This window comes from Terrapene carolina, unplaced genomic scaffold, assembly GCF_002925995.2.
Source record: "Terrapene carolina triunguis isolate 2854851 unplaced genomic scaffold, T_m_triunguis-2.0 Scaffold18, whole genome shotgun sequence".
NCBI lineage: Eukaryota > Metazoa > Chordata > Testudines > Emydidae > Terrapene > Terrapene triunguis.
This window is the reverse complement of record NW_020664369.1, coordinates 8,531,921-8,558,747: the sequence shown is the minus strand read 5'-3', so window position 1 is coordinate 8,558,747 and position 26,827 is coordinate 8,531,921.

Below are 26,827 nucleotides of genomic sequence, written 5' to 3'. Positions count from 1 at the left end.
ACTATCAGAGAGCACCTCTCTCGTGGAAACAGATGGTATTTATATTGATATATAGGCAGTACATCTGAACCCATCACTGTCTTGCATCTATACCCTAAAGAGGTTCAAGAGCTGACCCATTTGTTGAGCACAAAGCAAATAATCCAAGCAGATTGGTATGAATGTAGGAATACAGAACACCATGCATATACTAATTACGGGCAAACCTCAAGATGTTTAGATAAGCCTTTCAAGCTTTAAGCTGCAGTTTACAGGAGCTTGCATAAACCTTTTTGGTCCTGATACATGGGAGGAAATCCTATAAGATCAGGCTTTTTCACAAGATTTAAAATACAACCAACTAGAAGAAACAATGGAAAAAACTTTCATGCAGTATTTTGCTCTTTCTGTTTCCTGTCTCTGGACTGAAAGCAGAAAGTGCAGAGACCCCCAAATGTAAACAAACAAGCAGATGAAAGCTAACCAAACCTTTTTGCACCTCAAAACAGTTTTGGGCTCAGCTTGGACTAGTTCAGGTAGCTTGTTAATTTATCCTAATCAGTTTGCTATCCTTTGTATGTAAATATATTAGTGTTTGGAGAGGCAAGTTGAGATTTGTAGACAGGAGAGTCTTAGATTACATCTACACTTGGAGCTGGGGACAGAAGGTACCCCCGTGTCCATGCCCTGCACACTCTTGTAATAATCTTTGTATAAAGTATGCCTTCAGAGGTATCATTTGAAAATTAATATAACAATATAAGAATGACCATACTGGGTCAGACTAAAGGTCCATCTAGCCCAGTATTCTGTCGTTCAAGAATGGCCAATGCTAGGTGCCCCAGAAGGAATGAACAGAACAGGTAATCACCAAGTGATCCATCCCCTGTCATTGCTGGTCATTACTGTCCTGTTAAAACGTGTGTGGCAACATTGTATGTGAAGTTATAAGATTCCACTGTACGGTGTTTTTACATATGTTCCAAATGGAGGTTGGCAGAGAGGTCTGTCTCAAACAGAGGAATGTGTGCTCTGCTTAATTTGAGTAAAGCAGTAAACAGAGTCATCAAGCAGTAAGGAAAACAAAAGAAGCTTCAACAGGTGAGGAAAAAGTAACAGGGAACATCCTCCTCTGTAGACTCTCTGTCTCCTGAATCTTAGCTGGAAATGTTTTCTAACGGGGGACTGACACTATAAAAAGGAGGGAGAACACCTCAATACACCCCCCCTCCTCTTTCTCCATCGATTCATTGCACCAGAAGGGAGAAAGGAAGCCACCATTCAACTGAAGAAGAGGTCATGACCTAAGAAGTTTGGTCAGTAAGACTGCTGAGAACATATGGTGAGGCAACTTTGCTTTGAATTTAACATAGTTTAAGTTAGGCACCAGTTGCATTTTATCTTTATTTTTCTTGTAACCATTTCTGACTTTTATGCCTTCTGAGGAGGTTCACTCACCACTCCAGCGCCTCTTCATGGCCAATACAGGAATTAGCTTTGGTAGCCAGTGAGCCTTGCTCTGGTGGTACTCCGACCATCACCTCTTCTGCCCCTGGACCCATGTTCCTCCAAGGACTGTGATGTCCTCTTCAGCGCCACAGCCCTCCAACCATGCCACACTTGGTGCTCCCCCCTTCTCAGGAACATCTCTGTAGTCCCTGTCCAGCCACTTCTCTCAGTGGTGACTGCAGTCTCCTGTTTAGCCACGTTCCCAGTGGCAAAGAGCGGGGGGAAGGGACCCGGGCCTACCCACTACTCTGTGTCCCAGCCCAGGGACCCTGTAGATAGCAGCCACTTGCTGCATTCCCTCCAACCACACAGTTTATTTCCCTGGACCACTTCCCCGTGGCCCTAGCACCTTACCTCAGGGCCTCAGCACGCCAGTCTTAAAAGCCACCCAGGAACTCGCTCTCACTCCCTATATCCTGCCCAGAACTGCTTTGTCCCAGGTGCTAGCTTTCTTCCACCTGCAAAGCAGCCAGTCCTCTCTCCTCGAGCTCCAGGAAGCAACTGAAGCTGCTCTGCAGCTCTTCTTATATGGGCCTGCCAGGCCCTGTCTGGCTGCTCCTCTCAGCCCCTCTCCTATTGGCTGCTTTTTGCACAGCCTCCCTAGGACAACATTAGCCCCTTACAGGCCAGTGTGGGGCAGATGCCCCATCACATGCCTCATTACTTGTACTTAAAATCTGTCTCTTCATAGTTAATAAACTTGTTTTATTGTTTTATCTAATCCAGTGTGTTTAAATTGAAGTGTTCGGGAAACTCCATTTGGGGTAACAAGATGTGGGCATATTATTTCTATTGATGAAATGACAGACTTTATACAAACTTGCATTGTCCAGGAGATGGCTGGGCACTACAGGACATACATTTTTGGGGGAAAATCTAAAACTGGGAGTGTGTTGGGATCACCCTGCAGCATAACCCAGGCTGGAAAGAGCCAAGGTTTTGCTGGCTGGCTGCAGCGCACACACTGACATAACTTGGAGTGACTTGTATGCTGTAGGCCAGTGGTGGACAACCTGCGTCCCACGAGCCGCATGCAGCCCATCAGGGTAATCAACTGGCGGGCTGTGAAACATTTTGTTTACATTGCCCATCCGCAGGCACGGCCCCCTGCAGCTCCGAGTGGCTGCGGTTCACAGTTTCCAGCCAATGGGAGCTGTGGGAAGCAGCAGGCCACAGGGATGTGCTGACCACCACTTCCTGAAGCTCCCATTGGCCGGGAACAGCAAACCGCGGCCACTGGGAGCTGCAGGGGGTCGTGCCTGCGGACAGTCAACATCAACAAAATGTTTCATGGCCTGCAATCAGATTACCTTGATGCAGCCAGTGGGCCGCAGGTTGCCCACCACTGCTGTAGGCTATTTGTGAGCAAGTCCAGACTGGAGGCTACAGCAGCAAAGTATTGTAAAGGGCACTCTGGAAGGCAGGGGTGAGAGTTACTCATTAGTCTGGATTGTACTCTGGTATGTCACAGGAAGTGATTCCTAGATTAAGTAGACATTGAGCTAGCACGCTAAAAATAGAAGTATTGCTGCAGTCCCACAGGCAGCAGTGAGTAGCAGCATGGGCTAGCCATCCTGAGTATGTACCAACGGGGATCAGGTGGGTTTCTGCTCCGGGCAGCTAGCCCACACCACCACGCTTGTGCTACCAGCTACACTACAGTGTGCTAACAGGAGTACGTCTGCTCAAGATGGGAATCACACCCCAGCTTCAAGTGTAGACATAGCCTAAGTGGGCGTCCATCCTGACTGTTCATGCATTTATGACTAAAGGGATGTGCTAACTAAAGTAAATTCAATTAATTAAAATCTCCCCCCTTGTTCAGAAGTTATGTCATATTTCTCTGAATCAGTTTGGCTCATTTCTATTGGTAATGAGCCCAGAATATTTTTCTTCCAACCGGTAGCTCTTGCATGTCAAACAAAAGTGTTTTTCCCCTGTTAAAATAGCTGGAATACCATTGTTATACTTTAAAAGAGGATTAAAAGGATTTAAACATTCATCTTAATGCTAATATGTTAATGGAATAACATAGAAATGCTGATTAGCCATAGTCATGCTGGGTGAGATTTTTGTCCTGTTGGAATTGGGTGAAAGGCAGGGACGGAGAGTAATTATATTATATGTATAATTATATATATAAAGTAATTCCGCCTTTTCTGCCTTTCCACAAGTCCCCTACCAATACCGCCTCTTGAAGATGGGATGCAGAAATGGGTCTCCATTGGGTACCAGGTATAATATTCAGACTGAAGAGAGCCCTGGGAAGTATATCTTTAATGTTCTGCTCACATCAAGAAAACTGCTTTCTTTGATATTGACATTATCAAATAGTTATTTATTTCATGATATAGAGCATACTGCCTGGGGGACCATGAATAATTCATTGGCCAAGATTGAAAAGATATTTTTATGACTTGGTGCTGTGTTTAGAGGATGAAAATAATGCTCCTTCATTAAAGGATCTGGGAAGTTCTGAACAACCAACAATTAGATGAATTAGAGCAAGATTGTAACTGGACCTACATGGCTGTGCAGGGAAATAATTGGGAATAGGATCCTCATTTATGAATTTACCTAGATCGCTGCTCTGTGCATGAGAAGGAGCGAGGGATCTCTGGGATAACTATGTGCTTTCCCCCAGAGCAGATGGGCAGAGACTGGGGAGGAACCTTGGCTTCACTCTGCCCCACAACATGGCTGTTTGCACAGTTGAGCCAGCACAAGGGGAGAAAGAATCTGTATCTGGTAAATTGTTGGCACATGTTAATTCTCCCCTGGGTCCGGGGTTCTAGTGAAGGAACTGCCAGAATGCTCTTCTCTTGACTGCTCCTGAGGGTGTCATTCCCAGGACAAGGTGTAAAGTCACAAGTTTGCCCTTCAACTGTAAACTACTTTTCTACATTGTCTACAGATGCCATGCACGTTTACAACATGGAATAAATAATAACATATGGAATCTTATATTAAGTAGGTCTTAAGAAGAGCTTTCCATTAGCCCTTTCAACTGTTGTACCATATAGAGAGGGGTGAAAGCTGTGTTCATTTCATATGTATTCAAACTTCATGGGCTGGAAATGTCCTCAGGGAACTGGTTCTTTAGTAGAGGTCCATAATCCATGAAGTTTCTCTTTAAAACCTCACAAAACCTGGGTGTGGATCAGTAGTATGTGATTTCTGACACTGCCATTCATTCTAGAGAGAACCGTGTCATATTCTGACTTGACAGTGAGCTCCATGCTGCTTTCCCTTTGTAGGTTTGGTATTGCATTTGAGGACCCATCACTTTAAAAAGAAAGATTTAATATTATGCATATATTTGTTCAGTCCACTATGCCAACTGAAAATTACAGGTTTGCAGTCAAATAGATGAATTATTACGTTACTAACTAAATTAAACACATTTATAAACATTTAAAATTACCTTGGAGAATACTTCATAGCCATCTATTTGGGGACTCTTGACCATAACTAGGGAATCTATAGTTGGCAAGATATGTGGCATGTCTTCTGCTGCTACCAAAATAACCCATAATTCGTTATATAAAAGATTGTCTCCTTGATCGATATATGATAGTATTAAAAATGGCCATATTAAGTATCATCTTTTCTTTCTCAATTTGCTGTTCCTTTAACTTCAAACAGCTGACGGGGGTGAGGGAAACTAAAAGGTCAAGTTTTAAGATGGATACAAACAGCTAGAGGCCAAGTATGTGCAAAAAAGAAGAATTTGTGGAATTGGAATACAGCTATATGCACAAAAGGAAGAATACTTTAATATGTACAAGGAATAGCAATCAAAGGAACTCTTACTAAACATTATATACTTACTGGTCCTTGATAAATTGAATTATTAAAAGATTATTTTAGATTTATCCCTCAGATCACCCAGATAATCTTCTCTGTGTTTATTCACAGATGAATTGTGAAAATCCCCAGGGCTCACCTTGTTTTCTCTCAGGCAATATAATATATAGGGAAGAGATACCTTAGCACAGAACTCTAGGGCCAGATTTCCAATATAGCTCTGCACCCAGCAACTCTCACTGTTCTCAGTGGTGGCTGGTGGGAGCTGAGCTCTTTAAAATCTGCCAACTTCATTCAGGTGCCTCAATGGTAGCTGAGTTCTTCTGAAAGTCTGGCCCGTAACTTATTCAAAAGACAATCTAGGCAGTCCATACGGCATTTCCTTTCTTTACTCTGTACAGCAATAGCACACATTTTATGGCTTGTTTATAAAAGTAGGTGGCACGCACACATTCATCAGATTCTGGTCCAGGAGTAGAACTTAAGTGGTACATGGAACATGTGCAGCCCCTCTACACAGGGGTAAAATACACCTTGAATGAAGACCATACCTTAATAATTCATGGGATGTAGTCTAATTCAAAATAAACATTAGGGCAATTGTTCTGTTCCAAAATCTCTATAGAAGTGAGGCAGCATATTTGCTTCACCAGAGACCTTATGAAGTCATCTTTAGTGGCTCTAGAGCACCTGCCTGGAATCCTATTATATAATTTCTTCCTCCTATTCTTTTCAAGACTCTTCTGCTTTGCAATCTGCCATCTCAGAAGGTCATGTCAAACAATCTTTACGCCTCCTTTCTGGAGAGCAGAGCAGTATTCATCGTTGTAGCTATGGTACTGTGGAATATCTTTAAAGGATATTGCTTACAAAGCAAGAACTTCACCATTAAGGTTTTCCATTTGGACCATTCATCCTGCATAACCCAGTCTAAGGCATTGTGGTCTGTCATCCCTTTTAAGTTTATGCTATTTACATAGGGTTGGAGTTTCTGTAATGGCCGCACAATGGCAAGGATCTCCTAATGGCAAACAGTACCAATATAGGAAATAAATTCCTGGTAACACATATACCATGTGATGTTTTTTTCCCTTTCACAGTCACCTGGCAAAGGTACAATTTCTAAAGTAGAATCTGTTGCATTTGTGTATGTGGCGCAAACTTACCAACAAACTATAAAACATGTGACAATGGCTGAGCACGTAGCGTGCTGTTATCAATGCTTATTAAACTAATCATTATTTCACTGCTACCTTGTTCTACCCTCATCTATTTCTTGTACCCACCTGTTGTCTTCTGTCACGTACTAGAATATGTGCTCTTGTGGGAGGGTGTGTGGGGCAGAGAATTACTTTTTTGTTATTTGCATGTGCAGTTTAACACAAAGGTGTCCTGATTCCTGGTTGGGGCTAGTAGAAAATGAATTAGAAGCTTTTCATAGAGTTAAAAAGAACCTCCCCCCCCCCGTTTTCTAATCTATAGCACTAGATGGCAGGAAAGGGTTAACTTGAATGTTTGTTATTCTATCATCTTACTGAAAGTCTCTCAGGCCTTGGCTACACTTGCAAGTTACAGCGCTGTAAAGCCTCCCCCAGCGCTGTAACTCACTCCCCGTCCACACTGGCAGGGCACTTGCAGCGCTTTATCTCCCTGGGTACACCGCTGCAGGTACTCCACCTCCCCAAGAAGCATAAGAGATACAGTGGAGTGTCTACGACTCTCTCCTGTGAGTGTGTACCAGGAATCAACCTGCAGCGCTGTACTGATCACCTTGTCAAGTGGCCAATCCTCTCCATGGAATGCGGAAGTGTCGGTTTCAAAGCTCGTACCACAGAGAAAAAGCAAACAGTTTGTTGTTTGCTTTGAGTGAGTGAATGAATGAGCAGGGGGCCGGGAGTTCGGAACTTGCAAAATAGAGTGCTGACATGCTCCAAAAAGCACACTCTCTCCCCCCCACACTCCCTGTCACACTCCACCCCACACCCCACACCCCGTTTTGAAAAGCATGTTGCAGCCACATGAATGCTGGGATAGCTGCCCATAATGCACCGCTCCCAACACAGCTGCAAATGTTGCAAGTGTGGCCACGCCACTGCGCTGGCAGCTGGCAGTGTGGACAGACTGCAGCGCTTTCCCTACTCAGCTGTACGAAGACAGGTTTACCTCACAGCGCTGTACAGCTGCAAGTGTAGCCAAGGCCTCAGCTATTTTTTCTCACTCTCTGTATCTCTGAATGTATTCATTCAATGCCCCCATCTCAAATCCAGTGGATTTTATTTGGAAGAGGTTTTGGGACACTTCTGTGCTTGAGTGGTTCTTCCATTTAAAAAAAAAAACATTGTTACAAGTGAAAACTAAAACTAATGTTCTATACAGTATGACAAAAAGTCCAGTTCAGGTATATGGTACCTCAGTTCAGGTATATGGTACTGACATCACAGCAACATTACTTAACTTTGTAGGTCGCATAGTTGCATAGTCTACAAGACGTGTTTTCCCTGACTATGGCCGTAAGAACCATGATGTCAGAGTCATCCTCATAATCTCCCCTGCTTGATAATTTTGGCAGAACCTAGATGTTAGAAGCAGAAAGGGGGAATATCACTTGTTTTGAGTCTAGCACAGGTGTCTGACATATGCAGTAAGGTCAAAGACGATAATGAAGGAGGAACCTGGAGAAGAAAGAGATCTTTGGACATAGACAGATCCTTGGAAGCGTGGAGGGACTTTGGGTTATAAGAGATGGAGACTGATGGAGATGGATGGAGAGAAACAGAACCTATGTCCTGAAAACAGATCAGCAGGACATATAAAGAGGGAGTCAACTCCAGACAGTATCTGTCTAGTCAAGAAAAATCTAACTTTGAATTTTTAGAGGTTTTTGGAGCTAATTTGTTCAGATACAAAACATATTTTCATACATTCTTAATTACTTATGGGGAAAAAACAATCCAGGAAATGTGTGATATACCTGTCTAATGTGCCCTTCATTCCCTGAACTTTTGTCTCTAGCATATGACATAAAAGGACCTGACAATGCTGAGTGGCCTTGCTGCCGTAGTTACTGGAAATATTGCTGTCCAAAAATAGTGCTTCTGGGAAAGCTAATAAACTTTGTTGTGCTTATCACTACTGAGAATCCTGTGGTAAAACTGGCATTGGGAATATCTGCTGAACCCCACGTGAATTTATATCTCTGCTTCAAAGGTCTTTACTCTTATAGTTTTACCCTCTTTGATCCAAAGTGGAGGTTGCACAGAAAGATGATACTTAAATCTCCAGAGGATCATTTTGTTTGGCTCCAATTATAATTTAACCTTTTTAGATAAGTCTTATTAAAACATAAATCTGGTCTTAAAAACCCTAGAGATGTAGTGTGTACAATATATTATTAATCAGGCCAAGAGAAATCTATGGAAAATGTCTGCATAATTGGCAAGGACTTCAACTTAAATGTATGCAAAGTTGCCTTCTCCTAATATAAAATCTTAAGGAATATCCTAGGATCCCCCTCTTCCCCGCCTGCTTGCTTTTTATTATACCAATGGTCAAGACCAATTGGAATGTACAAAATGTATGGAAATTTATGAGCTTTCACTTAATGTAATTGGTGTCATATTTGCAAGGCAAAAATATAAGAAACTCTATGCAGATTTGAATTTAATTTGCAGAGAGAACAGAAAGAGATTTGGTTTCATAAAGTCATGGAAGGTTCTGAGGAGAGTAATTTATGGTATCTAATTTTTTCCCCACCCTACATGAAAGTCAGGAGGATTCAAATCCCATATTACAGTTTTGACCCAGTTCTAGATAAAATAAGAATTTAACATAAAACTCACATTGAAACAAACTAGAGGTTCACAAAAATTTGGTTGAACTTTTATAACATGCTTCTACATCATACCTGCTTAATATCAGCCCTTCGGAGGATTTCTTATGGCCTGAGGAATGGCCCCAAATATAAGGTGTGAAATCCTGGTTCCACTGAGGTTAATGGCAAAGATCCCCTTGACTTCATTGGAGTCAAGATTTCAATCCAGGACTCTAGACATAGCCAGGGCAGTGTGCAATGTGAGTATCACTGTTGCACACAGCACAATTGTGAATATGACACACAATAGCCAAGAGGAAGCATTTAGCTATGGGTCCTGACCAGACAGGCCATAAGGAAGACAGTTTTTGAGTTCTTGAGCCTCACTCCAAGATTCACTTATAGTAGGGATATATTAATTTTCTGTTTTAAAAATATGCATTTGATGTCATTTTTTTTCAATTGCAGAGATAAACTCAAAGGATAAACTTAATTGCAGAGATAAACTCAAAAGATTTCTCTTGGCCTGATTAATAATATATTGTATATACTACAAAGGATAAGGAGACTTTAGGAGTCAACCAAGGGGAAAATCTTAAGCTTTTTAAAATTTTTCATTTTAATTTCTTTTTGTATTTTCTGGTTTCAGTTTCTAATGGAAACAGTGAAATGTCATGCGTTTAGATAAATTTACTAGGAGTCAGGAGTCCTGGATTCTATTCTTATCTGCTACAAACTTCCTTTATTAAGATGCACAAATCGCTTAACCTTTGTGTGCCTCAGTTTCCCCATTTGTAAAATGGGGATAAAAATGCTTTCCTTCATAGGTTTAATGTGAGGGTTAATAGATGTGTGCAAAGTGCTCTGAGATCTCAGCTGGAAAGCACAGCAGAATTACAAGGTTTTATTTCTAAACTGACTGAATCTAGGAAGTACTGGAAATCACACAAGAACACCTGCTCTTGTAAGATTTTCAGAGTGATTTCTTGACCAAAGAGGCTTGGATAAATCTCAGATAAGCATCTGAATGTCCGGATGCTTATCCAGGCTGCAAAGAACAAAAAAAATAGTTTGAGCTGCGCTCTTCACCAGCTTCATGCAACTTCTGCGACTTAGCCACAAAGCATGGGAAGCTCAAAACTGATTGCTTGTAAAATGTCAAAGCCCTTTCCCTGCTCCAAAAAGATGTAAGGCCATATTATAGAAATAAAATGTAGCTTTCCACTACATAAAAAATAATGGTAGTCATGATTTACATTTGCTATATACAATGCCCTTGATCCAGAAAAATCCTGTGTTTTACACACTGAAATACAAATCCTTTATCTAGGTATCACTATCCTCCCCACAAAAATGCTGCCACCTATATAATGACATTCACTGACAGTAAATTCTATTAAAATGTCTAATGACTGAAAGTTTAGATTATTATTTCAAGTTGAAATGGTAGGGGGAATTTCAGGTAGGCAGAATTCACTGACTGGTGTAAACATCATCCTCCCTTATTCTTTTGTCCCTCTTGTGGGGTGTAATTTTTACCCTTGTTCATGCTAGTGAGCATTTTGTTGCACAAGTAGTCCCACTGATGTCAATGTTAGTCAATGACACTACTCTTATGAGTTCAAGATCCCCAGCACGAGAGAGGCTTTCACAATCTAGCTCTTTGCTTTTGTTGTCCTATGCTGTGTTATGTTTAATCTTGACGGTAAATATGTCTGGGCCCATGCCTGTCACTTTGTCTCTAAAGACTTGTGTACATCTGAGGCGTCATAGCAGCAAGAACAATGAGGACGGAGATGGTGGAGCCAAGTTTGAGCTACTGTGAGATAATGCTGAAAGGGTTAGTATTGTTTTATACAAGGCCACAACACAGTCTATGCACCCATTCCCTCGCATCTCAAGTTGTTTATTTGCCCCACTATTTCATCAAACACATTGAGAAGACATGAAAATCCAGTCGAGAGTTGCACTCCTCCACAGGCTTGCCAGCAACTCATGGGGCACGAGTGCTGCAACTTCATGGACATCTACCAATTCCCTAATTAATGCACTTGCTGAAAACCGTGTGGCAACATGGGAATCCAGTCATCATCATGGCAAGCTGGACTCAATGATCAACTCTGCCCTTCATATCATCACTGTTGTGGCTGGCTAAATCCACTCTCCAACCTTCTGGTTGTGGATGGCATTGATCCCCTGGTGATTAGGTGTGAATGTAGGTCTGCATTACTGCGCACAGTCAACTATCAAGACAGCTTAGTTCACCATTTCATCTAGTTCACATCAAAAATACCAGCTAATGTTAAGACACCCTTTTCTGAAATAGATGAGCCTCTCATACAGTACATCAGGGATGATCTTTCTAAGGAACACCAACAATGTGGTTGGATTGATGGTGCATGTCTTGGCAGATAGACAATTTAGATCTGTCTCTCCGGACTAGCTCTCGCATGCCCCTCAGAACAACCATATGAACTGAAAGATCCTTCCTTGTTACAAGAAGATACATTGTGGTCACAGGCAGTTTAACTCATATCTTTACCTGTGGAGTTTCTTGAGCTCCCTGACCTGCCTCTGTGGAGCTCAAGAACAAAGAGCGTGCTATTTGGTTATGGACTGCCCTCTTTATCATCTCGATGGTGGATGAATGTGCTTGATGTCTCTGGATGCAGCTACCGTGATACAGTGGCTACATCACTTACCCAACATATAATTAATTGTTTGTGACATCATAAGCCATAAGAGGTATGATGTCCTGCACTGGCTGACTGGGCCAGCATCTCCACTGCTATCTCCCTGTGGTGCACAAGCAACACTTTACTGCAACTCTTCCAAAACAGGTTTGCTCTTGGTGGAATCTGTAGTACCCTTGTGAACACTCCTCCTAAAGCTTTACTGCTCTTCAGTAGTCACGTCCTGAGCCCGTTCCAGAGGGATGTACCTATGCAATGTACCAACCTACCAGCAGTTTAGTATCTGAAGGGCTGATGTCGTGGAAACTCCACAGACTCAAGAATTTTATTTCTGAATGTCTGCCTTCCCATGGCTGTATTTGCTGAAGCCAATAACTTAATCCCAGGAATCTGTATCCCTACAATTTTCACTTTCTTACATTTTTCTCTAGGATGAAAAATGAAGAGCTGTATGTACTGAACTTGGTTCCCTTTGATGTGTCACACTGAAAATGCACAGAGAATAGACTTAAAAGTTGCCCTTTCTGCAGACTACCCCTTTAATATAACAAATGTGAGTAACTTTAGGGAAGCTACCCTAGTAAGGACTTAAACTGCCTGTTAGTAGAAGCACATAAGAAATGTCCTTGGTTTTGATTATAGAAGATTATTTTTAATGTATCACAGTTGAGTTTAACAGAAGAAAGCAGCCCATGACTGAGCCAGGTTTCTGGAGCAACCAAATTAATTGTTTTGATTTGTTCAAATAACACTCCCTATATGCAGATTTATAACTTTAGGCTACTCGCTTTAATTCTCTGTGCCTCGGATCTTATTGGACTGCCATCTATAAAATGGGAATAGAAATACTTACTTTTCCTTGTAAAACACTTTGAGATCTTTGCATGAGAAGTAAATGCAAGTTATTATTCATAATTATCAGCTGTGAGTATGTAGCAATCTACGACCTGTTTTTTCCAGTAATGGAACAGAATTATAAATGTTTCACATTACAATGTTTTAATCAGTCTTAATAGAAGAAAAGTACTATACATACTGTGTGTGTGTGTGTATATACACACACACACACACACACACACATACACACACACACACACAAAAATAAATTAGGTTGAACTATACACACACACACACACACACACCCTGGAAATACAGAATATATAAACCCCAAATAAAGTATTTTATCAGCAGATGTCATTTTAGAAGAAATGTCTTTGCCTTTACTGTGTATTTTTCCCTGAGGAGAAGTTGAAGGTCAAGTTATTAAAAGAGCTAATAAATTATAATATTTGTGTTAGTTAATTAAACCTGTCATATCAAAAATTCATTTGACACTTTGGGTCTTATCCTTTTCTGTCTTCATTTAGGTAACTTGGTGATGATAGTAAAATGGATCTGTAAGTGTCAGTTTGAAATTGGTAGGAAAATTAGCATTTACTCAAATTAAAATGGTATTTTTAGTTTTGTAGTTCACTTACTCCTTGTAAAGTTAAAAATCAAAATGTACTTTTCTGTCTGTAGTTTGTGGCCCACTTCAATGTATGTTCTGATCTTTTTGTGTTTTTGCTGACAGTTGAATCAAAAAGAAGCAGCAAATTTCAGGCACGTAGAAACCAATGCTGCCACTCTGTCAGAATGGGTTACGGGTGCCAACAGCAGGGAGTAACAGGGGTGTGTTCTGTGGCTAGCAATTCTGTATTGTTGTATCCATCACTATTGTGAATAGAATACTTTTCCCTCATATCAGCTTATGTTAAAAATAGTGTTTTTTTCCAGAACAGCAGTTCATAAAGCATTGTGTGCTCTTTTCTTTCTGAACACTAGGAATAAGCCATGCCACCTCCAGCTCACTCTTAGACTATGTATACACTGATGCGCATATCCATGATTGTGCATATTCCCCATACCCATGCCAAGTGTCTACATTATGCTGTGCTAGGCACTGGTATAGAGCTTTGTGAACACATATACCCATTTCCACACTGCCACTGTTGTTATGCAACATTAGCACCACCATATCAGAGGTGGTATCCTAGAGTTCTGTGATACTCTAGGATTCACTTTGCTGTGTTTTGCTGGTACCGTCGCCTTCCTTCACACATTTGCCAATGGCAGTTCCTGATCGTGTTGTCCCTCGCTTTTGTTCTGTGCAAAACCTGGTAGAAGACATGGCTCAGTGGGATGATCTGGTACTGCTCCTTATTGAGGGACTAATGGTTATGCAGTGGAGTAAGCAATCGGTGAGATGCTGGATGGAATTAGGTAGAATGTTCTTGAAGATGAAGATGGCTGATCCTGAGGGTCAATGACAATTCATTCAGCTCACATTGTACATATGTGGTAAATGCCGGCATTGCCACAGTATGCCCTTGGATGGACCATCGCTTCTGGTGCAGGAGAAATGGAACCGGTGTGGTGTGGTCACATCATTCTGGAAACCAGGGATGACCAGCAGTGGCTTCAGAACATCTGAATGAGGAAATAGACCTTCATGGAGCTGTGTAAGGAGATTACACCAAACCTCCAGCACTAGAACACTTGATTCAGGAAATCCATACCAGTTCAGAAGTGGGGATGTTGTTGCCCTACAGAAGCTGGCAATACCAGATAACTAGAAGTTCATTGCAAGCTACATTAAGATTAGAAAGTCCACTGTTGGGGGCATGGCTGTGCAGGTTTGCAAGTCAATTAACATTGTGATCTATACACGTGGTTGCCATCAGCAAAGTTCCAGAAATAAGAGCTAGATTTAAGAAGATGGGGTTTCTTAACTGTGCAGAGGCCATCGATGGCACCCATATCCCAATACTTCATCCACCACAAGGGGCAAGTGAGTATGGGAACTGAAAATGTTACTATTCACTCGTTCTGCAAGGCTTAGTGGGCCATAGAGGCAGATTCATGAATATAAGCATGTTAAATATTGGAAAGGTTCATGATGCCAGAGTGCTGAGGAGATCAGGATTGTTCTTGAAGGAGATTTTATTCTGCAGAATTGATAGTGTTCTCCTATGGTGTGTCTGTTCCATGCAAATTGTTATTTTGGGATACCGGCATACCCACTCCTAACTTGGCTCATGAAACCATACCCTGAAATCAGTGACCCTGATACAAAGGAATTCAATTACAAACTCAGTAGCTGAAGAATGATCTTGGCTGAAATATAATTGGCCCTGCATATGCACCTATCCAGATGGCTATGTGGCAATTGCCATTTGTATAATCACTACCTGGTGTGCACTCCATAACGTTTCTGAGGATACAGGGGAGTGCTTCCAACCCGAGTGGGCTCAGGACAAGTCTGGTTTACAAACTGTACAGGCACACGGATCCTCATTACCAGCAGGCAAGGGAAATCAAGGATGCCTTATGAGCACACATCTTGGAACAGCAGGGAGGCAGCGGATGACATCTGTCTATACTGAGGGACACCTTCACATCCTGTACAGCTGCTGAAAATGCACATGACGGGACATTGGTACAATACATGTGTGGCTACATAGCTTCGTGAGGGTTTTGTTCCCTGGTAGCTGCAGGTCATTAGCCATTTGTTCATGTGACAATACACACATTAAAGACAATTTTAACAGGACACCTTCACTGGGTTATCATGTTGGGATTGGGTTTGTGCTGCGTAGGGCAGCAGATGAGTTGCTATGTGGTCATTGTGCAAAGAATTTGCCTTCACTGTACACATTTGTTTACAAACCTCTGTTATCTGTAACACTCAATCTTCCTTATAAACCTTCAGAAAATTTGCTTGGGGGTGAGGTATGCAGCCATGCTGTTTTTTGACCATTCATTCAAGGTGTTAACTGGATTTAGTGGCTCTTATAAAGCACTAATCCCTACTAAGGCTGAAACTGATTAAGGTGGGGGGAGGGGGAAAAGGGGCTGTTTATGCAGAGAGTAGTGGCAGATGCTGTCTTTGCCCATATTGTTACTGCAGTTATGTTTCAATTTTCTGCGTGTGAACTAAGCCATAAAGACATTCAACTCCCTCTTTTCTGTGGTTTAGACTTCTGCTGTGTTGAAGGCTAGCAGAGCTTCTATTAACACATACACCTCTACCCCGATATAACGCAACCTGATATAACACAAATTCGGATATAAGGCGGTAAAGCAGCGCTCCGGGGGGGGGCGGGGCTGTGCGCTCCGGTGGATCAAAGCAAGTTCAATTATAACACAGTTTCGCCTATGATGTGGTAAGATTTTTTGGCTCCCGCGGACAGCGTTATATCGGGGTAGAGGTGTAACACTTACTGCACTTTCCCAATCCCTTCCCTGTATCATTAGGACTTTGAATATTTCTGAACCTGGGTGGGAAGGAGAATGGATGAACAGTCAGAAAAGCATTTACAGTATCATGGCATCAGACAATCTAATGAGTACAGCTGGGCTTGATAGAAGCTGTCTGAGGGTGTGTCTATACTGCAGTTAGACACCCGCATCTGGCCCATGTCAGTTGAGTCAGGATCTCAGTGCTCAGGCTAAGGGGCTGTTGAATTGTGGTGTAGACATCTGGGCTTAGCCCTCAGCCTGAGCTCTTGGACCCTCCCACATCACAGGGTCCTAGACCCTGGGCCAGCCCAAGCCTGAATGTCCACATTGCAATTAAACAGCCCTTTAGCCTGAGCACTGAGATCCTGACTCAGCTGGCATGGGCCAGCAGGGGATGTGTAATTGAAGTATAGACATACCCTGATTGACTTCACCACCTGCTTAGCTGCAGAAGTCAGCAGGCTGATACTTAAGCTCAGTAGCAGCTCAATGTGCTCCTCGCCTGCAGCTGTGCTTTGTCCTGTCCCTGCCTCTGCTGTCTCAAGCCCTGCTCCAGTCCCAGCCTCAATCTGTTCCTGCCCCAGCACCCAGCTCCATCCCAGCTCTGACCCTCAGCTACTCCTCCCGATTATGACTCCGGTTAACCCTTCAGCTTTGACTTCTCACTCCTAGCTCTGACTCTTTGGCTGTTTTTTGACTGCGACTTTGGTTTAGGCTTTGGCTCCTGGCTCCAATTTTTGACTTTGCTTCAAGACCCTGCCCCAGCTGGTTTTAGCTCTAACTGGTAGGCTGGATTATTGCTCCAACCATTAGGGAAGACTGCCCACGATTGTCACTGACTCTTAGGAAGGAGAGGCTACACACAAGTCAAGGAAAGCATAACATTTATTTGAAGTATGAGATGGAGAGCGTAATTGGCAGCAAGGTTTTGCTTTCATGAGTTCAAGGACCTGCCCATTCAAAGAGCATGGCAGCATTATACTTTTTTTTTTCCTTTGGAAGAAGCCAAGAACGTTACTGAAGAAGGCCCTAATTTTGATACTTTTCATTATTCTAGAAATGCGATTGTTAAACTGTCCTTGGTTCTCAGACAACTTTTGTAGCCCATGAGGAAGGAGCAGAGGCTAGTAATAATGTTTTTAAAAATGTAAAATGTTTCATACTGTCTCGAGAGAGAGGAGATGGTTCCTTCCATTATACTATGTTGCCAGTTTTCAATTTCCTCTTTAAAAGCTGGCCAATATTTGGAGAACATAGCAATTTTCAAGGTACCAGAATGGAAAAGAGAAGTGGCTTTCCACGCCTGTGGAGGAAATCCAGCAACCTATGCTAGAGAGATGTTTCTGCTAATGGTCAGCTCTCTTTATATTGCTGAATGGAGGGGTTCGGTCAGCTGTGAAGGTGAGCCAAGCAGATTTGTACAGCCATTGAACCTCAAGACCCATCTGGAGTTTCTGTTACATCAGAAGTTTGCTAAAATATGCATACAGGATTGGGAGGCAATTTGAGAGGAAATCGAATATATGTTCAGCTAGTATATGGAGTGGACATGGAAAGTGAGATGTGAACCATGAAAACCACCCATCCCACACACCCCTGACAACACCAGAAAAACCTGCCTCTATGCCTGCTTACCAATGGTGAAATGGATAGGGAAAGAAAGAGATGCTGCAATTTTATTTGATTCCCTGAAGCTTCAGATTGGCATCACAAACCCCTCAACTCTCTACTGCAAGAGACACACACTGTGTTTATCCAACAAACAGACTGGCTCCTTCTCCCACCCCTGCTTCCTCCAGCTCATATAGCATGGCTCGGTGAGGGAAGAGACCGGACACCAGGAACAGAGAGAGTAAAAATGTTGTAAGGACTGCTGTGAATAACTTTTCCTCAGACAACCGAAGAGTTGCGCAGTTGTGTTCTGTTCTTTTAACCTTCCTAGACTTTACCCCCACTTCACCTTCCTTCTCCTCCCATTCTGCCTGGCTCCTATTTGTAAGGCAATGGTATGATCAGTGGGTGGGAGAAGCACTGAAACTGTGCAATCTTCCAAAAGACAAAAGAGAGATGTGACTAACTTTAGACAACCAACTATAAGTTTCCTATTAATGTCCCATTCCCAACTGGGACCTTTCCAACACACTCCTTCTGTCCCCTAGTCCGTGCAACCATGGGATCATTGCAGCCTGACTGAATGGTTTATCCACAGTATCTGCTTTTAGTAAAGTCCTTTTGCTGAACACATAATAGCAGTTAATCAGAAATGGAAAAAAGGTAATTGATTTATAACCATCTCTTGCTTAGGGACCATTTCAGGGTGGAGCATAGTGAGGACTGGATAGAGTGGGGAAATTGGAGAAGTTTGGTAAGGGGCTGGAGCATGACAATGCCATGGCTTCAGCACTGCAGTTTGAACACACAGACATACCAATGCATGGCATATTATCCAGGGAGGAAAAGTCAGTGCAAGTATTTCAGATGCCCTGGATCTTAAAATCAGGAATTTAGCACCAGAGCAAGAGGGGACATTGGCAGGGAGGGTGAGGGGGCGGGGGTCCATTGTAACTTACCAGCCTTGGGTTCTGGTTCCTGCTGGTGTCCTCCTTGAGTTTGTCTGGGATGGGATGAGGCTTCTTCAATCAGCTCCTCCAGGTGGAGGTGCAAAATCATATGCTCCTTGTCCTCTGGGTCTTCTGAAGCATACTCTATGGTTCCTGCTGCCAATTCAGCTTGGTCCTCATTAGCATCCCCTTTGACAATGAGGTAGGCAAGGTTGAGGAGGGGATTGAGAGCCACTTCATACTTTGTATTGGAAGCCCTTGACAGCATCTGGTCAAGCTCCTCATAGAAGCAGCATGTATGATGAGCCCTCTTGGTGTGACTGTTCAGGTCTTTGGCCTTCCTGTACCAGGAGCCTCAAGTGCTTTATGCATTGCCAGCATTGGCCCAGAGTCCAATGAATGCTCACTTGCTCCAGCCTCCATGACATTTCACTTACTTGTGTTTGTTCCTCCCACTCTGTGTAAAGTGGTGGAGGATGGTGTATTGATCAGCACCCAGGTGTGGTCAGTGGGCCAAGCAGCTGCCCTCAGACCTGGATCCATTGTCACTTATATTCATCTATAAACAGTGCATCCGAAAGCTCTTCTGATGTGGTCAGGACAGCACCCTATGACTGGAAAACGGGGGGACAGGGACCTTTATAGACTGTGTAAAGGTCAGGAAGAAAAGGGTGCAGTGCATTTTGGGAAAATGTGTGGAGGACTATTGAAACTTGAGACCTGATACACAACCCATACCTCTGGCCACACTGCAAAGTGGCAGGGATATGGGGATGTCCCACAGAGGAGGCTTACCCAAAGCTTACCCAAAACCTTCAGGTGTGCTAGCTCCTTGCCCATGCTTCTGAGGTTTAGGTGTGGACAATGGGGAGGGGATATGTCACAGCCATGCATATGAACATGTGTACAGTCACTAGTGTAGATGTACCTTCAGGTCTAAACTTGATAAATACTATTATGACACAAGGACTCTCTCCTATTGATAATAATGCCACCAGTTAGTTGGCTTACATGTACTGGATTACTGAAAAGCACTTAGCAATGTGTCTTGTTTTCTGTGTTTGCCTACTTCTATTTGTTGTGTCACAACTGAATGTTCACTTTTATCTCTGGAGCAGAGTGACTTTGATTCTTCTCTCAACTTCAGGTGCCATGTGGATCAAAGACTTTTCCCACAAGGATGCTCATTTGAACCGACAGAGAGTGACTGACTGACATAAAGCTTATTGTGCCATGGCATTAGCATATTATGAAACCTATTGGCCATATATTTTATTTATTTCCCTTTTTGGTGTTTTAAAAAAAAACTTTTATTCTGTCAATCAGTCAGTGATGGGAAAAAAGCTGTTGTTTCTCTTTCTGTAAACAAAGAGAGAATTTTTTAAATTTGAGTTGAAGGTATGTATATTGGTATAAAACTTTTTTTTTTTTAAAACGGCAGAGATGCCAGTGTTTCCCATTGCAAGTCATCTTCCCATCTCTTCTTTTTCTTTGTGGGGAGGGCAGTCAATGAGACCGTTGAAGACTGTTCTCTGGTTAGATCATTTGGACTTTTGTACTTGAACTTATACTTTTCTAGTGACTTAAATTTTGTACAAGGGAGGATGACAAAGGGTGCAAACTCCCCATAGTAGATAATACCACAAGATGGTGGTACAATGGGATTTTACTATGGGATGATTGTAGCTGTTGGTGGCCACCACTGTACATCTGTATTCCATGTTTTCTCCATGGGGTTGCATGTATTGTATTACCATTTTCTGTGTTTTCTCAGCTGGGTTTTGTGTTATAGTATATATTTCATTGCACAGGTCTGAGGCATGTACTAGTCTAAATTTTTAAGGTCCCAGAATATAAATAATTGACCCATCCCCCCCAAAGAAAACTTTAAAAAAAGTATTTGTGTTTATGAGGGAAGTGAGGGATAGAAATTCCCATTGAAATCAATGGGAGTTTTTCCATTGACCTCAGTGGACTTTGGATAAGGGCCTAAGGGAACATAACATACAATAAAGCAGACATTTCCCTCTTCTTTAGTCTCTTTTGAAGGCTTATCTTTTTATTTAGCTTTTAAAGTTCCTAATACCAGAAGGATAATGTCTGTTTCAGATCTCAAAACAAATGCTCTGCAACGAGAATAAAAAACAACTATACCACCAGTCTCATTTATATGGTGCAGGATAATTGCTGTTCTCTATTTCAAAAAGGAAATAAGCCTTCAATGAAGTAAAGACTTTTAACCCTTATTTCAAAATCACTGAAGTTCAGATTATATGAAAACTCATTCTAGTTCTTGCATTAAAGTAGAACCCATACAAGGGTATCCCTGAATAGCCTGACACAAAAGGTGGATGCAGTTTTATTTGGTCAAACTTTCATAAGATCCTGCAGGAGATTACTGTTGGAGCAGTAATTGCTTCTCACACTGGTGCTAATCCAGTGCCACGTTAGTCAATTGGACTACTCATGTGAGAAATATTGTGGGAGAAATCACATGAGAAGTGTGTTGAGTTCAGTGGAGTGATCCCAGACTTCAACTGGGGTAGCTAAGAGCTGTATTTGGTCCTCTGTCTTGCTTTGTCTTGTCTTTCTAAGATTGTAATCTCTTCGGGTGGGACCATAAATTACTCAGTGTTTGTAAAGTGTGTAAATATACAATAATATATAATTGATTTTTATTACAAATAGTATTTATTAATTAATTTCCAAATGAATGAACCAGTGAGTCCTATACTTCAGTAAGCCTTATATTATAGAAGATAACCCTGCCATTGAAGTCAATGGAAGTTTGATTTGTTTAGGTAACTGCAGAAGAAGGACCTACAATGTGAAATGACCTGCTTACCATGGGCTCCTTCACCCACATTAGCAGAGGAGAATCCCATTGTCACAGGAAACATATAAAGGGAAAGCAATAGCTTCTCCTCACGATCACTTTCTCCCCCAATTCTGAAGCTCCCATATGAGCTAATTCCTCCAGGATTAGAACTATCTGAGTCAGGGAGTGGTAGTCCAGGAACTAAAGAGACAGAGGTCTGAAGATGGTAATTTTCTTTGGGATCATCCTCTCTCCACCCTATGGGGATTTCTTAGCATATAATACTGACCCTGCCTGTATTGTCTTGTGATGTGATCCTCCCCCTTTGTATTGTGAATCCTCCCAAGAGATTTTGTTGCAACTACAGGAAGGGACCACGTTAAAGCATACTTCCTGAGGAAGCCATGGTGCCATGGAGAAGTGAGTGACACTGGGAGCTATGTGGAGGCCTAAGCAGGTCTGTGAGTTGACAGGCTAATATAGAAGATAATGAGTGAGGTAAACCTTATGGAGATTCTAGTGAAGTTTCTCTTTCCAACAGTTTCTTCATGGAAAAGGACAGCATAGCTCTGTGTCATGATTATCAGTTGATATATCTTTCATATGGCAACAAGCAACAAATACACACAGATCTCTCAGTTCAGAGGCAAGGTATCTCAGCATTACAGATCTTTTCTAAATGAGTCATTTTAACTCAGTTTCTAAATAACTAGCAGCAAACCTATTCACATATCACTATAGAAGATGGTAAAAACTCCAGATGGATTTAAACAAAGGAGAGATGTTACAATAGAAGATGACATGTAAGACTGGGATAAATATAAGCTAATGGACACAGGCAAAAATACTGTGAATTTTATATATGTTCCTGGGTTCTGAGATGTAAAATTTCTCTCAGGTAAAGACTTAGAGTTTTTTCAAGTGACCAGTGATTTTGGATAATTTTTGGGACACCTTCCATTGGTCTGCTTTTCAGAAAGTTTAGAGCACACACTTTCTGAAATCAGACCCCTTTAGGGTACATCAAGTTGAGAATCCAAAATTTGAAACATCCAAAATCACTAGTCACTTGTGAAACTTTTGGCTTTTAAAAGTCATTGGGGATACTCAGTAAAGATCTTTGTCCAGGGTGCGTGGCAGCTATTAAAAAAGAAACAAAAATATTCTGGGGTTTTTAAAAAGGGATAGAAAATAATACAGAAAATATAATAACATTACATCAAACAATGGTAGTTCCTCATCTGGAGTACTGTGTCCAATTCAAGCCATTTCACCATAAGGAAAATATAGCGGTACTTGAAAAGATCCAGAGAAGGGCGACAAAGCATGATAGATGCATACTGGGACTTAAGTATAATAAGCGACTGCAAAGGCTAACCTGGAAAAAAGAGTTATACAGGGCTTGACTGAAATATTTTACTGTATGAAATGTGTATTGAACATGGATCAGTCCCAGCCTTTTCCCTGCCACATAGTACAAAAATAGGGCCACACTTGATGAAATGACAGGATAAGTAAAAAGGAAAATTTTCTTTTTGCAGAGTATAGTTTGCCTATAGAGTTAACTGCTTCAGGATATCATCAAGACAAAATGATGGCTGTTCTTTAAAAGGGGTGACTACTATTCTAAGCTCTAATAACATTTATAGTTATGCAAACAAAGACAATGATAAGAGTAATGTAATCTTGTTCTCCAGGCTATAAAATGGTAACCTGTGACAAAAAGGAAAGATTTTTTCCCCCATGATGTAACAATACTGCATAAGTAACATGAGGTAATGGCTATTGCTACATAACAGACTAGTTAGACTAATGTTACAATTCAGTGTGCAAAATACTATGCTTCTACAATATATAAGCAATTATATGCTCAGGTTTTGCATATTCTAGCACAATTGATCCCATTTTCTGCCAAGTGTATTTGCAAGTATTCACTGAGTAGTATAAATGAATAATTTTCAGCCTATATGTTGTTCATGAAATGTTCACTTTTGCTATTTGTTGATGTTTAATGTGGGTCACCTAAGTCATACGGTACAATTTTTGGTTCCTGATTTTTTTTTTAATCTGTTTGGAAAAGAAAGCAGCATACCCAGAAATTGAATGAGAGAGATCCATGGAGATTAGGCAGCTGGAACAATAGCCATTCTGGCCACATGCTGGTGAGCCCTGAGCAGCCTTTGTTTTTGATTACTTCTTGAATTTCTGGTTGGCTTCACTTTGTATCTGTGTTTAGCAGTATATTGCACATCATTCTGAATACTATCCAGTAAGATTAGTTGCTATGATTTATAGTTAAAGTTTCATCAAAATCCTTGTCTGACACCAATAAGTATGTATCCCACTTTTTGTATTTTTGTACAGAATTTAGTCTGGCTCCTCCAGACACAGTTTAATTTTCTGGTTTATCAGGTCAATTTGTCACAAAGACCAGAAATAGGTGAAGGAGCATATCATCAATTTCTATTGTGTACAGGACTGGATAACGCTGAAATTGCTTTAAGTTAGAACTCAGTGTTTATTGGTGGGGAAGAGAGAGATCTATTACGTACAGCAATTTTTAGTCACTGAGTTATAGTTGGAGCATGCAGAAATACTAGCAGGACTATGCTAGGATACAGATAAAGCATATGGACTAAAGCCTGGAATAAACCAACTATAACCTCATTTCTCCCTCCTTTATTTTAGAGCACTGACAGCCAAGAATTATCAATATTCTTTTTCTTCCCGTATGTGTGTGTGTGTGTTTGTTTTTTGTTTTGTTTTGTTTTTTTGTTCTGGGTTTGAGCTTCTGATCTCTTCAGATATTGGCAGTAGTAGTCCACTGACGGCAGCACTATCAGGATCTGATGCACATGGTGCAGATACTGTGCGCAAACTGAGAAATCCTTATGGATTATGTTATTAGTAAACTGCTTGCCAGCAGAGAAAGAGAGACAATGAAGTTGGTTCATTTCCATCAAGGTGCCATCCAACTCTTACAATTACAGCCCCAGGGAAGTAGAAACATGTTTTAAATGTAACTCAAAGATGCATTTCCTTTTATTGTAGTTGGACAGTGTTTTATTTTCCCTTCATAATACATGCATAAAATGAATGATTAATAGCAATTACCTAATCAAGTACACTGCATACACTGAAGCTTTAGCTATGAATGGTAATATATTAATAGTAACTATTTTTTATCTGGAGAGTGTATGAGGACATAAACAGCTTGCAAATATAAATGAGCTCTACAACTTCAGGCTGATGCATTTATTGATTCACAAAACCACATAGTCCAGTGTTTACTTCCCAGAAATAAACAAGTCTTGTTGTGGAATTCCAAAAAAATAGAATGTATTTTAAACATTTTAAATTCAGATACACTTTGGAGTATTGTCTGGGACCAGCCCACATAATGTAAGTTTAGATTGTGGCATGAAGCAACATACAGTAGTAAAGGACAGAAAGAGACAGGATACTTCTTGGAATACTCCTCTTGCACAGGGGGAAGAACAATCTGTAAGATCACATTAAAGGACGGAACATATCTCCCCTTCCCAGATGTAGCAGCTGGTGGGGTGTAGAGAATGTGGGTATCCATGGCTCCACCAGTCCCCATCCCTGTTCAAGTCATTTGCTCCCATGAATCGCTGCTTGGTAGCAAACCCAGTCTCCCCTGAGGGTAGGGTCTGAAATTCTGTCTGGCCTTAGGAAGGTCACATAAGGGGGAATGTTTCTTCTTGCCTCCACAGCACAGCTGCATATCTGGTCATGATCCAGCTTTTGCCCTGAGCTAAGCAGAACATGTAACTGGAGCCTATATCCTTCCAATCTATTGGAATTTTGTGTCTGCAAGGAATGCAAGATTAGACCATAAGTGTGCTAAAAGCTACTGTTCTTTTCAGTTCAATGGGCCCGCAAACCCTCTCTATCCTCCTCTTTTGTATTTCTGCATGAAAATGTTTTCATTGTGGGTGAGGTGAGGGAGGGATGGCTAGCTATTCTACAGCTACATGAGTATGGGAGGTCTCAAGCAGTTAGACAAGAAATAGCAGGTGGGGTGGTTTAAGAAAGTATATGAAGCTGGTCAAACTCAATCTGAGGTAGAGAAGGGAGGTGGATTGGATTTCACATATTACTTTGCATCAGCCCCTGCAAAACACTAATCTGACTCTGTACATGATGAAGCCAATTCAGCACTTGGGTGAGTAGGTGCAGCTCCCAGTAAATTCAACAAGAGTGGTACCTGTTTGCACAATGACTGATGTTGGCCCAATATCTATAAAGACAGAACACATAGTTGGTTTCAATATCAATGTTAATTACTGTACCTTAATGATGTTGCTAAAGATATATTTTTTTTAGCATCATGTAGCTATCAACATGAATCACACTCTGTGTGTGTGTGTGTTTGTGTTTGAGAGAGAGAGAGAGAGAAGTCTAGATGGGAGGTTTAATGTTGGTGGGGGAAAAATAAAGGCATTCTTCTAAAAGAAGACTAAAATCAGCTCCAATATAAGAGTGTATTTTCGTTCAAATTTCCAAATAAGTCATTTGTTGTAAACCTGGCCTCGGAGATATGTTTGTGTAGATATGCTATTGCATATGCATTCAGACTGGAAAATTGAAGTCCAATAATGTGTTTTTGTGTGAATGAAAGCATATTTTGCAGGGCTTTTTGGTGCTTGGGAGTCCCAGTTCTGGCCACTGTCAGAGACAAGACACTAGACAAGATAGAGAGTAAGTCTGAACCCAGATGGAAACTCCTAGATGCTTATTCATGCTTTTGAAAAGTTGGCTCTATATGGCAGGTTCAGTTTATTTGTATAGCAAAGTTACCCTGCGTTTCCCATACCCCTTCTTCTTCCTATGGAATGATGTACACTGCCTTTCATGCAATTGTAATGTGACTCTGACATGCACATGATCCTCTGGATCAGAGCCCGTACATTCACTGAGAATCAGAACTGAAGAAGATGTAACCTTCTCCTTTCAAAAACACAAAAGGCCAGTTTACTAGCAGTGGAAGTCTCAGCAAATCGAGCCTTCAGTATTCATTTTACTGTAACGGTGCTCTGAGGATTACTTATCTAGTATGTGCTAATATGCCCTGGAATCTTACCAGGAATAACTGACGGGTGTTCCTCCCTTGATACATACCAATTATATCTAACAACAGCATAAAGAGTTTAGCTTCATATAAGAAAAATTATTACATCAAAATGTTTTATGAAACACTGACAAAACTGTTATATTCTTTGAGTACAATTTCTTTCCAACCAAGTAATTCTAAAAAATTATGAAAATACAGAACTTACTAACAAGCTATGTTAAATAATGTACAAATAATGTATAAACTATGATACCCATAGGGATATAACAT